This window comes from Ursus maritimus, unplaced genomic scaffold (genome assembly GCF_017311325.1).
Source record: "Ursus maritimus isolate PB19 unplaced genomic scaffold, ASM1731132v1 scaffold_5, whole genome shotgun sequence".
NCBI lineage: Eukaryota > Metazoa > Chordata > Mammalia > Carnivora > Ursidae > Ursus > Ursus maritimus.
The window spans coordinates 72,165,929-72,178,928 of NW_024426663.1; the positions used below are offsets into that span (position 1 = coordinate 72,165,929).

The 13,000-nt window shown below is 37.4% G+C and overlaps 1 long non-coding RNA gene across 1 annotated transcript in view; it reads left to right on the forward strand.

The window, feature by feature from the left end:
• The first annotated feature begins 1,733 nt into the window (after positions 1-1,733).
• Positions 1,734-13,000, forward strand: part of LOC121100767 — a 312,516-nt gene continuing 301,249 nt past the window's right edge. The window contains exon 1 of the long non-coding RNA XR_005832556.1: positions 1,734-1,976. This is a non-coding gene — a long non-coding RNA (uncharacterized LOC121100767). The remainder of the gene's footprint in view (positions 1,977-13,000) is intronic.

Here is a 13,000-nt window from a genome sequence, read left to right on the forward strand (position 1 = left end):
TAAAATGAAAAGACTGCACAAGCAGCACAGCTCCCCTACCTTGGCCTAAAGTGCAGATTTTCCCTCCCATCTCCTTGATATTTACCGACATCCATTATGGAAATTAAAAAGCAGCAGTAACCCATGTCATGAGGCTCTTGCTATTTGTGTGGAGATATGAGTTTGAAAGTTGAGAAAGGAAATCAACACAACACATCAAGTTTGTCAAGGCAAAAATGGTGAGATGATGTACAAGGAAAATATTTGAAAGTCCACAATTTTATTTGGAAATTCATATATAAGGAAAAATATATATATTATATATTTTTTCAGAATCCTGAAGATACTTATTTTTGAGTATATTACTGACAGCTGGGGGGTTGTTGTTGGAAGATATTTTGGAAACTTATAGCCTGTCAATTATAGCTGAGGTGCCCATAACAGCACTTTATCCAGCAAAGTCCCTGTTGACCTTTGTTGTCTCCGATGTAATTATTATTAGTGTCTTCCTTTTGCTTTGGTTTAAAAAGTGATTTTTATGGTCCCCCTACTTAGGTATAGAGACAATGTTATATTTGACCTAGGATAGCAAATGATAAAGTAAATTGTACTTGTGAATTTGGAAAATCTATTCAGTTCAGTTTTTCTGGAAGGACCTATTTGTTGTGAAGTGACCCTGATACACACCCTTGCTCTTTTAGAAATGGTGTGGATGCCTGCATTTATGCAACTTCTCAAAATAGAAGAAAATGTGAATGCCATTGCAGCTCATTGCCAAATTTATATTTTACTTTAAATGTAAGAGCTTGAAAACATTGTCAAAAGCAGATCTTGAAAATGCTACATATTTCCTTCCATAAGTAATGCTAAGTGAGGAATGATTCATTCCTGCCTGTAAAGTTGCGAAAAATAAATATTTGATGATATGACAGTCATCTTTGAAACAGGCTGCTTTTGAGAAATTCATTAGATTCTTTTATCACTTTTGCTTAGAGAATATTGAAATTGCTTCTGAAGTCATCAGTGTGTACCAGCAAAGGCAGGGGAAACGTTATGTCGCTATGAAACCAAAGTGCAATTAAGGTGTGGGACCATATACATAATTTAATAATTTTTCTTGGCTTTCAAGAACTTCAGTCATTGCCATGTCAATCCCAAAGGATTAGAAAAATACAAATGCAAAAATCTTATTATAAGAAGTTTGCCAATTACAGCTCTCTTTGATTGAGCAACGAGACTAAACTGATGGGCAATAAGCAGAAACCAAATTTATTCTTCTCTGCCACTCCCAGTTAAAACCTAACCCTAAGCAAATAAACTTCTTTTGCTAAATAATCCTTTTCTTGCCCCTGGGTGAATTCAGGTGTGTCACAAGGTATTTATGAACTTCATTAGATATAAATTCTCCACTTCCTCTTAGACTCAAAAATGGTTTTATTTGAGTGTTGATGTCCCTGACAGAATTTCAGTCTTGGGTGGGCTTTAGAAAAGGGGCAAGGTGATAGTTTTTTGTCTTTCTTCCTTTTTTTCTTCCTTGAACTTCTCTGCAGGGAGAGGGATTTAGAGGAAAGAGGAATAAGCTTAGGTTGCAGTCACATTTGTAATCTGGCCTTGGTTTTCTCTTAGCTTGTAGCAGGTACAAGGTCATGGGATATTCAGTCAGGGTTTTCTAAACCATTTCTGCTATGCAACTCTTGACTGTAGGTACCTTGGGGCAGGCAATACATCAGGTTCTGTCTTCCAAGTCTTTCAAATTGACCGCTGATGTCTGATCCCTTGGCTTATATGTGTGAACTCTGCACAGATTTTCTTTGTTGGGATCTCTTTACCTCTTTGGGCAATCTTATTGGGTAATGTCCCCTTTAAAATAGATGTAGGCCGGTCTCTCTCCTGAGCCACGCCAAAACTCATACATTCTTTCTTTTCCATAGGAGGAAGGGCAGCAGCCTACCAGTGCAGCTCTGATTCTCTTTGCCACCTGAAGACAAAACTTCAAGGTAAGCACGTTGTCTCCAGGTATGAGGAAGAACCCCTGGCTTCCCTCGATGTTGGGCATGGAATGGAAATTAACATAGCATACATTTTCCCCCATCCTGTCAGCTCTCTCTCATTTATGTGTTCTGGGATTGGAACACCAAAAATGCTATTAAAATGTATTTTGTAATCTCTTAGCATGCCCTATATAGCTGGTCTAGCACCTCCTTCTGGAATAGACGTTGGCAAACTTTGGCCTCCTGGCCAAACCTATCTTGGTATTAATTTTTTGAATGACTGGTGCTCTGAGAATGACTTTTATAATTTTAAATAGTCGGGAAAAGAATCAAAAGAGGAAGAATATTCTGTGACATGTGAAAGTCAGGAGAAATCCAAATTTTGGTGTCTATGAAGTTTTATTGGAAAACTTGGCCAGTTACTTGCATGTTATTTGCGTTGCTTTCCATATACAGGAGTGATTAAACCTGATGAACTGAAAAGTTCAAAGAATATTTACTATCTAGTAGTTTTCAGAAAGGGTTTGTTGACCCCTGCTTTAGAATGCGGTATACTTGGCATCTGTTTTATTGTTTTTGACTATCGAGTTTCAGATGAAAGAGTAAAAGTTCCATTTTAACATCCTGTTACTCTTCATATGAAAACTGTCAAAATATTATTACTCTCTTAATTTACAATCCTTGAATCTTACCATTATCCATCTAGATAGAGATTTTCAAGAAGACAGACAAAAAGCTATGCTTTCTCATCAGGAAAGTTTTGGGCTGGAAATGTGTACAACAGACTTACAGAATTATTCATAACAGACTGCATTTAACTTGGGTGGCAACCTAAAGCTTAGGATCAAAGCTTCAGTTACTCTGAGCCTCAAAATGTTGGTGGCCTGTTGGCAATGCCTACTGGAATGAGTACGCTAGGTCTGCTTGCTCAGATTCAGTCGGGTTTGATTTCTTCTTCAAGTTATAAAAGGGTAGAAATTTATGACCATGATGTCTCAGCAGTTTAGATTTGAGTATGTGATCTATGTAAAGAAACAGAACAAAAATCACAAAATGATAACAGATGAAAGGAAATGTTAATTTGGAGTGTCATAGGATGGGTAGAAATTACCAGCAGCACTACTGCCATGTCATTCCACAAAATAATTTAAATGATTGTTTCCAGAATTTGAAGTTTGACATAACTGGCTATTAACTATACAAAAACTCTGTAATTTAGGCCAAAGATGGGACTGTAACTGCTCTGGCCTGCATGGACTACTTGATGATTTCAGAGTATATCCCTCATTTCACATTCTTTGTGTATTTGCCCAGAAGCTTTCCTTAGACCAGAAGCACATTGGCTACCCTTCTGCCTGTTAAAATCCTTCCTGGTCTTTAAGACTGAACTCAATTTTATCTCTGCTGTGATGTTAATTGTGCCCTTTCTTTTTCTCTCATAGCATTTTATTGTTGCTTCTCTTGTTTCAAAGTTATATTTTGATTTTCTGTAGTTAATTTGCGTGTGTATCTCTTGCTCTTGTTTCTGAGGGCAGGAACCATATATTAAGTGCTTTGTCTTCACCACATCACAATACTGGTAATTAGTAGGTTTCACAACAACTAGCTATAGGGGGAAAAAAAAAAGCAGACTTGGAACACCTGGGTGGCTTAGTGGGTTGTGTGACCGACTTTTGATTTTGGTTCCAGTCTTGGTCTTGGGGTCATGGGATCAAGCCCCATGTCAGGCTCCGCATTCAGTGGGAGTCTACTTGAGATTCTCTTTCCCTCTCCCACTTCCCCTCCCCTCACTTGCTCACACTGGTGCGTGCGCGCGCTCTCTCTCTCTCTCTCTCAAATAAATACATAAAATCTTAAAGGCAGACTTTTAAGCTTAATAAGCACTTTAAGTTTAATAAAATTTAAGCATAAGTCAAGAAAGTGACTATTTGTATATGTGTCTACGCAAAGTTATGGTGGTGTTTCTTTTCTATTTTTTTCCGGAAAAATCACTTTTGCAATGTGCAGTTAGCTACTATGTGCACTACAGTTACTGTGCAATGAAAAACTTACTACCCTGTGGATGATCTCTCTCATTATTTATCTATTTTTAATTTTGGAAGGTAAATCTGAGGGAGAATCTTGAGGAGCTTGGGGGATAAAAAAAAAAAACAAAAACAAAACCAAGAGTCTCCTGTATATATCTATATGAGTTGAACTGAGTCAGAAAGTCCAGACATCATTTGTACAGATAAACATGTAGAGTGTTTTCAGATGATGTGGTGTTTCTAGAAACAATGATCTGACTACCTACTCTCAGTGGGGTTTGAGTTGTTGTTGGGCTTGGTTTGACTAAGTAAGCTTTGCTAGAGCATTGTTTTGCAAGACATTGTAGAATTTCCTTTATGGAGTCCTTTCAAGATTTAAATATCTACAGTTCTACTCAGGATAGTTAGAGGCCCAGAGTCCTGCACAAAAAAGTAAATTTGGCTATGTAGATGGTAATTGAGTTCCATTTAGCCAGTGCTTACAATCTGACTTGATTTTATTCGTCATCTTTATTCCAAAAAAATGCCTCTATTAAAATGGTACCCAATTGTTATATAAGGACACTGGTCCTAAAAAAAGAATTTTTTAAAGAGATCATCATAGCATTTTCTGACTAGGCATTTAAGCAATACATTGTTGACCGGTTGAATGCTAGTTGAGTAAGTAAAATGACAATAAAGTAGAGAAATAACAGCCTCGTGAAAGTTTATGATGTTTGCTCAAATCTCTTTATTGGTATCTATTCGCATCAAATTACCCATATTTCCTTATTGTAGAAGTGCTACAGAAAGAAAAAAGGAAAAACGTAGGAAGCCTTATTATCTTCTTTTTATTGACTTCACATTGAATATGGTCATTATGCAGACTTATTTTGGAGTTTCTCCATCTCAGACTCCAAGAATAGCCAAATGACTTAATACAAATGTTCCCAAAGTATTATTAGTCATTGGTTTTGAAATTTTACTTTCAACACTGTTCTCTAGACAAGTTATTTAATTTTCATACTTAAATTTTTTCATTTTCTGAATGCTAGGACTATGACTGTTCTATGGGAATAAGTGAAAGTCCATCAAACTTTATTCAAAATGGATTTGAATTAAGTATGAAGGCTCTGTTACATAGAGCATCATTTTGTGTAATGGTAACATAACTTATGAGTGTTTCTTCCAGTGTGTAAATCATGTTGTTATTTGTCTCATCCCCTGCCACGATGTGCTTGGAGGAAAGTAGGCATTTTACTCAGCCTCTAGTCCTATTCACGTGTTTGTGGACAGTCTGGAAGACTTAGCACCCAGTCATTTTGCTACATGTTAGTTTGTGCATGAAAATGGTGTCTCTGAAACAGTGTATTTTGGAGAGGGATGCTTTGCCCCCTTTCTCTGAAGGGATGCAATGGGGGTGGGAAGAATCTGTGTGAGAAGTACTCTTTCTTTGTCATGATGCAAAGGTTTAAGGTAGAAGGTGGAATGTAATAGGTTGTAAATGTTATGATGTAAATAATGACATAAAATTTCCATGGATTACTTAAGCGGTTGTGTGCGCATGTGTGTGCGTGTGTGTGTTTTCTCAGGTTCCATTTTTGTCCCTTGACCTTTTCTCATTTCACGTTCCACATGAGCAATCCTTTGTTTTAGGGAAGCTTATCACTACATAACCAGGGAACCGAGGTATCAAATTGTGGGTTTGAATTCTAAAGCTGTGGTTCAACTGTAAGACAGTAAGCTTGGAAGGCTGTGCATCCAAGCAGAACCACCTTCCCTCTCAGGAGAGCTGAAGATCCTCTGAATTTAGGAGAGGGAGGCAAGATGAGAAGGAACAGAAGAGTAAGACACTCAAAAAAGGCTCTTGGAAGGAGATCGTGGGAAACAGAGATCTTTCCTCACAATTGCTGAGGGGACTTCTTCCTGCAGGTTTGCCACTCCGTGAGCAAACTTACTGAGACGCTGCCCTGGGGAGATGAAGAGGAAGGGAAAGGTGAACAAACTGAGTCTACTCTGCAGGGTTCAAGTTCAGCATAAATTAGAAATATTATATTTTACACTTCTAGATGGAGTGGGGCTTCCAGCTATAGAGTAAATGCACTTTTTAAAAAGTGTAAGAAGTGAAATTCTTTGCACCCCTCTTTAGGTTTCATGTGCTATTAAGACTTAACTGTCTTAAAGAGTCTGTTTAAGAACAAATAGCAAAGGTGACTCGTCAGTATTTTCTTGCTTTTCTTGCCTATCTTTTGAGTAACACCATGCTTCTGACTTTCTTCCACCGGCTCATTTAGCTGCCATATTGAACTGAACACGCAGCTCACACAATGGCCATCACTATCATGGCACCTTCCACCGCATGTGTATACACATGCTATGCAGGTCTTTCCATATGCTCTCCTTTTTTGGTGAGCAAAATGTGTGGACCTTTCTCAGGTACAATTCCCTTAGGGCACTATGAGGTCATCGCATAAATCCGGCAGGTTCAACTTGTGTTTTTCTCTTTGACATACATGAGGAGTCGTGTATTTTCATATCTGTCATAATAGCTCAGTAGGTTATGAATCTTAAGTTCAAGGGTAGGTATATCAACCTTGATGGTGTCGATGTAGAATGTAATCTGGGGGGAAAATATTTCCACACTGGCTTTTGATCTCACATACCACCACCCATGACCTCAAATCCTTTGCAAGTCATTTCTCATTATGGGATACATGGTGAACAATTACATACTGTGGAACAATTACTTGAGCATTTGCATTTTAATAGGAGATCTTTAAAAATGCTGTGCAATTTGTGGGGGAAAAAAGTTGATGTGATTGTATGTTAAAAAAAGACTGTTCAGTAAAGGGGAGCCACAGATTAAGTTAATGGCCTAATGATCAACTGAGACAAGTAATGTGTAACATCTAAAAGTAATAAGGACATCCCTTTGAGTGTAACCTTTTTAAAATTTTGCATTCTTATTTAATACTTCAGTTATATATCTTCAGACAGTATATCATCATATATTCAAAGTTAGATGGATGATATATACATCTGTGTGTATATTATATATAATTATCCATACAAATACGTACAACATATATCCTATTATATACTATATATACAATGTCTGTAAATATACATTCATATATATATCAAGGGCTATTGCTTACTATTATTCCCTGAGTTCTCCATTTTCATCCATGGTGAGGTTTCTGTTTTGAATCACTCATTACATGGTTAGAAAGCTTTCTTAATTATTTTTCTTAGATTCTTAAATAACCATCACATTTTCCTTTTTCCTAGATAGGTGAATGATATATTGGCCAAGTATGAAATTCTGAAGTTGCAGCTCCCTTTTTACGACTTGTAGATATATTTACACTCTCTTCTAGCCTCATGGACTGTAGAAGAATAGTCTAATATCAGTCTTTTAGCACCATTTTGGGATGTTGGAAGTGAAGGATGTGGACACATTAAGATCTAATAATAGAAGGCCAATCTCAAATACCCTCTGGGCATGTGCACATCTCATAATACTCAATTTTTCCCAGTTCTCAGGATTTAAGGTTCTATGCCAGGGGCTCCAAGCCTGGTCTCGGGGAGCCTTTCTCAGAACCAACGCATCTCTTACGTTTCAGCAGCCATTAGACCTAGGCGAGGAAGATAGATTGGAATTATTAATGGAGGAAAATGGAACTGCATATGATCGCCATTTTCATCCTCTGTTCTATTTTTTTATCAACTCTGTCTTACAATTTTAGAGAGATCAAACTGTTTTACTTAGTCACTGCAAACTTAGACTTAATACTGAATGAATCCCTTCTGTCTTCAGTAAGTTAATCGTTAAGTAGAATCTAGTCTAGATTCACGCTGTTCTATTGGAATCTCCAACTACTTCTAACTTGGCTGTGGACGTATAGGTGTAGCTTATACCTGCTTCCACCTAAGCAGGTTGTAAGTCTCAAGTGAACACTTCTCAAAATAGGAAAATAATAATGCACTGAGGGTAAGAAGAAATTGAAGAGCAGCTCTAAAAGGCCCTTAGAAGTAGTTTTCCTTTGAGTGGGCATGACGCTAATGGAGCAGATAATAAACTCTCTTTAGGTGCCAGAGAAGGGCTGTTTTCTACTTATCAGGTATTTTGAACCAGGGTAGTCCCCAGGCATACTGAAGAGCACACCAAACTCGGCTGTTATATTTTCAGCACTAGAAATAAGACAGAGCCGCCCATACAGATACACAGTGTTGTTTACACGGGCAAAGCAGCCATTACATTACTGATTTTCCTTCTCTGTTTTATCAGATTAAGATACAGAAATAGGTGTGGAAGTTTTCTTCTCCAAGGGAAATGATTTTAGAACAACGAAATCAGGAATATGGTTTTGTGGACGTGCTCCTTAACACATTTTATTCAAATGCTGACTAACTGAAAAATGGGGAGCATGTGAGGGAGGAAACACCTCACACCCTTGGGATGCTCAAATACTAAATTCTATTGCTTCTCACTTTAGCGCTAGTGAACACTGCTTTGTTTAGTATATTGACTCCAGATGTTGTGAAATACCCAATTCTTTTAGGAGAGCTCAGATTTCCTGCACAAGGGTTCATGGTTGCACTCTCTATGTAATACACATGTCCCGGCACCATAACTAATGGCTACAACGTGTATATCTGAAACAGTACTTGCATTTTATTCCAAAGTAGGTACCACTCAAGCTATTGGGGACTGAAAACCTCAATGATGTAAAATTAGAGGTAGTATACTGAAATATTTGAACCACTACCCCCAGCCATATACACTGAATATACTCAGGGATGAATAATTCCATTTATTCTCCCACTCATTTAATCCCTGTGAAAATCCTTTAAGTGTTGGTATTACCTGTCACTTGCCTAAGATTACACAACAGGTGCCAGAGCTGGGATGTGAGCCCGGTAACCCGATTCCAGAATCAGCGCTCTTCACTACCTCATGAGCTTTGCAGCTTTCCTATAATTACCCTGCATCCCAGTTTTCTCAATACTGAAACAGGGATAGATAAATTAAGGTTAATAAAACATTGAGCACCTGGTACATATTAAGCATTCAAGAAATAGCTATTGTTGTTATTACAATAATTATTAGGTATATATTATGTACCTGGTATGAGGCTAAGCATCTTTTTTAATATATATTAGAAGATATTAATTAAGGAATTACAGGAGTGCTCTGTGCTAGCAGGAAGTGTAACACAGCTTCGAAAAATATGATGAGGGCTTAATGTAATCTTTAGGTCTGGGAAAGTTTCCCTCTGGAGGTGACACTTCAGCTGTTTCTGTAAAGTCAACAGGAATTCGTAGACTGGAGAGGACCAGGGAGAAGAGTAATATATAACAATACTGTAGACTTGTTCTGGGCATGGAAGATGAAGGGCTTCCTGGTTCAAGTTAAAGATTTATTCCGTGAGCAACTAAAGATAGTTATANNNTTTCAGCAGGAGAGTGACATAATCAGATTTGGATTTTTAAGAGCACTCTGGGTGCTGTGTAAAGAATGGCTAGAGCTGGACAAGAGTGGATGCGTAGAGATCAATTAGGAGCCTATTTCGGTAGCTCATATGAGAGAGAATAGTGCCGTGAATAAGGATGGTGACAGTAGGGAAGGAGAGTCTTTCTTTGTAGGATTCAAGAACCATCTAGCTCGAGGGAAAAGAATGGATTGGCAAATTGCATCCTTATGTCTAGTTTTTTTTTTTTCCCCTCCTGCTTCCCAGCAAAATAGGACTCCAGTGTAGTTACTAATCCTGGGTTGTATTTATTTCTGGGTTATACCTGCCTCTATAGCATCCAACCCATCTTCCCTGTTGTCTCCTTCTGCATTCCCTTTTGCAAACTCGGCTTTAAACATCCCTCCATTGCCATTGCCCTACCCTTTACTTACTCTCACCTCCCCACTATTCAAGGAGATTCTGGTACTATTTTGAGCAAGTATTTTATTTGATAGAAATTTAATTAGGGCGCCTGGGTGGCTCAGTTGGTGAAGCGTCTTCCTTCGGCTGAGGTCATGATCCCAGGGTCTGGGGATTGAGCCCTGTGTCAGGCTACTTGCTCATCAGGGAGTCCGCTTCTCCCTCTCCCTCTGACCTTTCCCTTCCTCTCCCCGCTCATGCTCTCTCTCTCTCTCTCTCTCTCTCTCAAATGAATGAATAAAAAAACTTTAAAAAATAATTTTTGAATAAAAAAATAAAACTTTTGAATGAGCACACACTGCATCCTAACATTAGAAAAAGGCCTTTTCAACAAAAAACAATTGTCCTTAGCCTTTTTGCATAGAGAGAACTCACTAATCTGGTCCCATTCACTGACTGAAGAAGCATATGAGAGTATTCTACTCATTTCTACCAGTAATCACTTTTATAGGTTGAAGTCATATTCACAAGAGCCTTTTCTACTAGACTGATACCTTAACTCTTTCTCATTTATCATCAAAGGGTCAGAATGGTTTTAGAACAAGAGTACGCAATTAGGCCACACTTTAGGAAGATCAACTTCCATTGGTAAGATGGATGATTTGGAGTGCAAAATAGTTTTGAAATATTAGAGCAGAGAAATAAAGAGCAGAGAAATATTGTGGTAAATAGAAAAAAACTTAAATTCGAGGTTATGCAAATTTGTATTTGAATCTTGCCATGGTCATTTATTTGACAGATAGGAGTTTCTATCATCTATGATAAATAATGAGATGAGGTAGATTTGCAGACGTTGTCAAGGGCCAAATTATTTTCAACCTTTGAGTCATGGTATGAAATTTAGCCTTTATTTGAAGTATGGTAGGATGGTACTAGAAGGCTTTAACAGGGAAAAAGCATTATTTAAGCTCTCTAAAAGATCACTGCAGTGCTTAGAGTTAAAGATGATGGGTTGGTGGAAACCAAGACTGATAAAAGGAAAAACCCTTGGGAAACCTGATCTTCAATTAGATGTTCAATTAGAAGGTACCGTGCTAATAACCCCAAAAATGCAATCACATAAAGTAAACAAAGCAGAGCTCTTGTAACACTAAAATGTGATATTGGAATAGAATGCCAGCTAAAAGGATTGGATAATTTAATGGAGAAAAGCTCCTGGGGGAATAGCACACAAAAAAAAGTCAAAGGCATACAAAACAGGAGATAAAAGACAAGGAAATCAGAAGGCTGTTTTAGCAGGTCCAGTCTCAAATTATTGGCATTATAAAAAGAGAAAATGGAGGAATAGAAATTTTCAAGGATCCAAATGTCTCACAACTAAAGGTTCTGAATTGTCAGACTTAAAGGATTTACCAAGTAACTAGCACAACAGATGAAAATGATACATACCAACACGTTACTGTAAAGTTTCAAAACACTTGAGACACATCTTCCAGAATTAACCAGAGTTTCATGCAAATTATGAAGATTTCAGTGGCTTCAGACTTCTTAGCCGCAATTTGCAAACTAGAAGACAGTGGGACAATTCTTGAAAAATTCTGAGTGAAATGCTTTCCATTCTAGAATCTAGAATATTTTACTCTAAATTTCCAATTAAGACTAAAGATAGATAAATAAATTTTTGGATATGCAAGCTGCTAAAATCTACCTCTCCTGCATTCTTTCTCAGAAAGTTACTAGTGGATATACTCCCTGAAAATGTGGAGTAAATCAGGAAAGAGAAAGCATGGGCATGGGGTCCATGACACAGAGCACAAGTAATAAAGAGTAACAATGAGGATCTTCCAGGTGATTATGAAAGGGGATGCCAGAATGCTATCTGTGTATGAGGTTTAAAGTCCAGCTGGTCTAGATAGAATAGGTGAAAAGAAATAAGTGGCAGAAATTTCTTTAAGAAGATACAATTGAGAAAATATGTGATGTGTGTGAATGTATTGAAGAAAAATCTCACATCTGGGGGAGAGTGGGGGTTAAATTTATTATAGGTGTCTAGAATAACTAAACATGCATGGCTTGGCTATGAGTAGCATTCATGCAGTCAAAATAATATAAATGCTGTATAGATACATAACCAAAATTACAATAAAAATATGTCAGAAGGATGAAGGTATAGAAAGTAAATGCGTGGTTTTTGGAGGGTAATGGTAAGAGCCAAATCCTCATTGTCTTTAGATGGAAGGAAATGGATAATAATACCTCAAGACGAAAAATCAAGAAGTAGTATGACTATCATGATTGCCTTTGCCTAAAACTATACTCAGCATTTTCATTTGTGAAAAAAAAAATGTTTATTAGGGATCCAAGGTATGAGAAAGTTTGCTTCCCACATTTGGGAATCTTATGACCACCCATAGAGGAGGAGACTAAGTAACATAGCAGTGAGAAGCCATGTTAATGTTCAGTCAAGAATTACATAAATGGTTTAGAAAAGATAATAATCAAGCGGTCTCTCTCCTTCTCTGCTCACAACCCTACTAATAGGGATAGCTACCTTTATAAAATCAAGTTCATTATGGTGTTTATCAAAATGTGTTTTGTATTCATCAGTACAGTGTTTTTTGAAAGAAGGCAAAATATATTCCCTTTGGGAGAAAAGAAGTAGCATGTTATATACATATTTATACATAAACACACACACAAAGATAAATAACAGATGAATTGAAAGTGATTATCTCTGAGGAGTGTGATATGACTATGAATTAGGGGACTTCTTTTCTAATGAAACTGGTGGAATTAATTTATTTCTTTTAACCACTTACATGTATAACTGATAAAAGTTACAACTGCATTTTTCCAACCATGATTCTTCCTGCTTTGTTAACAGTGGGCTAGGGTAGAGAGAGACAAAGAATGGGAGAATGGAGGGTTTTGCAGTCATCAGGGGGATGACAATGTTGTTAATTCTACATAACACCAGGGTACTGGAGTAGTAAATGTGGGAAAGTTTCCCATTTTCTCTGATTACCCAACTTTTAGAATGGATGGTGGCGATAAAACTCGAGCAGTATCAAAGAGAGGGGTAGAAGTGAATTTGTTGAGAATCGATCTTGGATTGAACTTGCAGATGAGGGAAGGGGGAGAAAAGGAA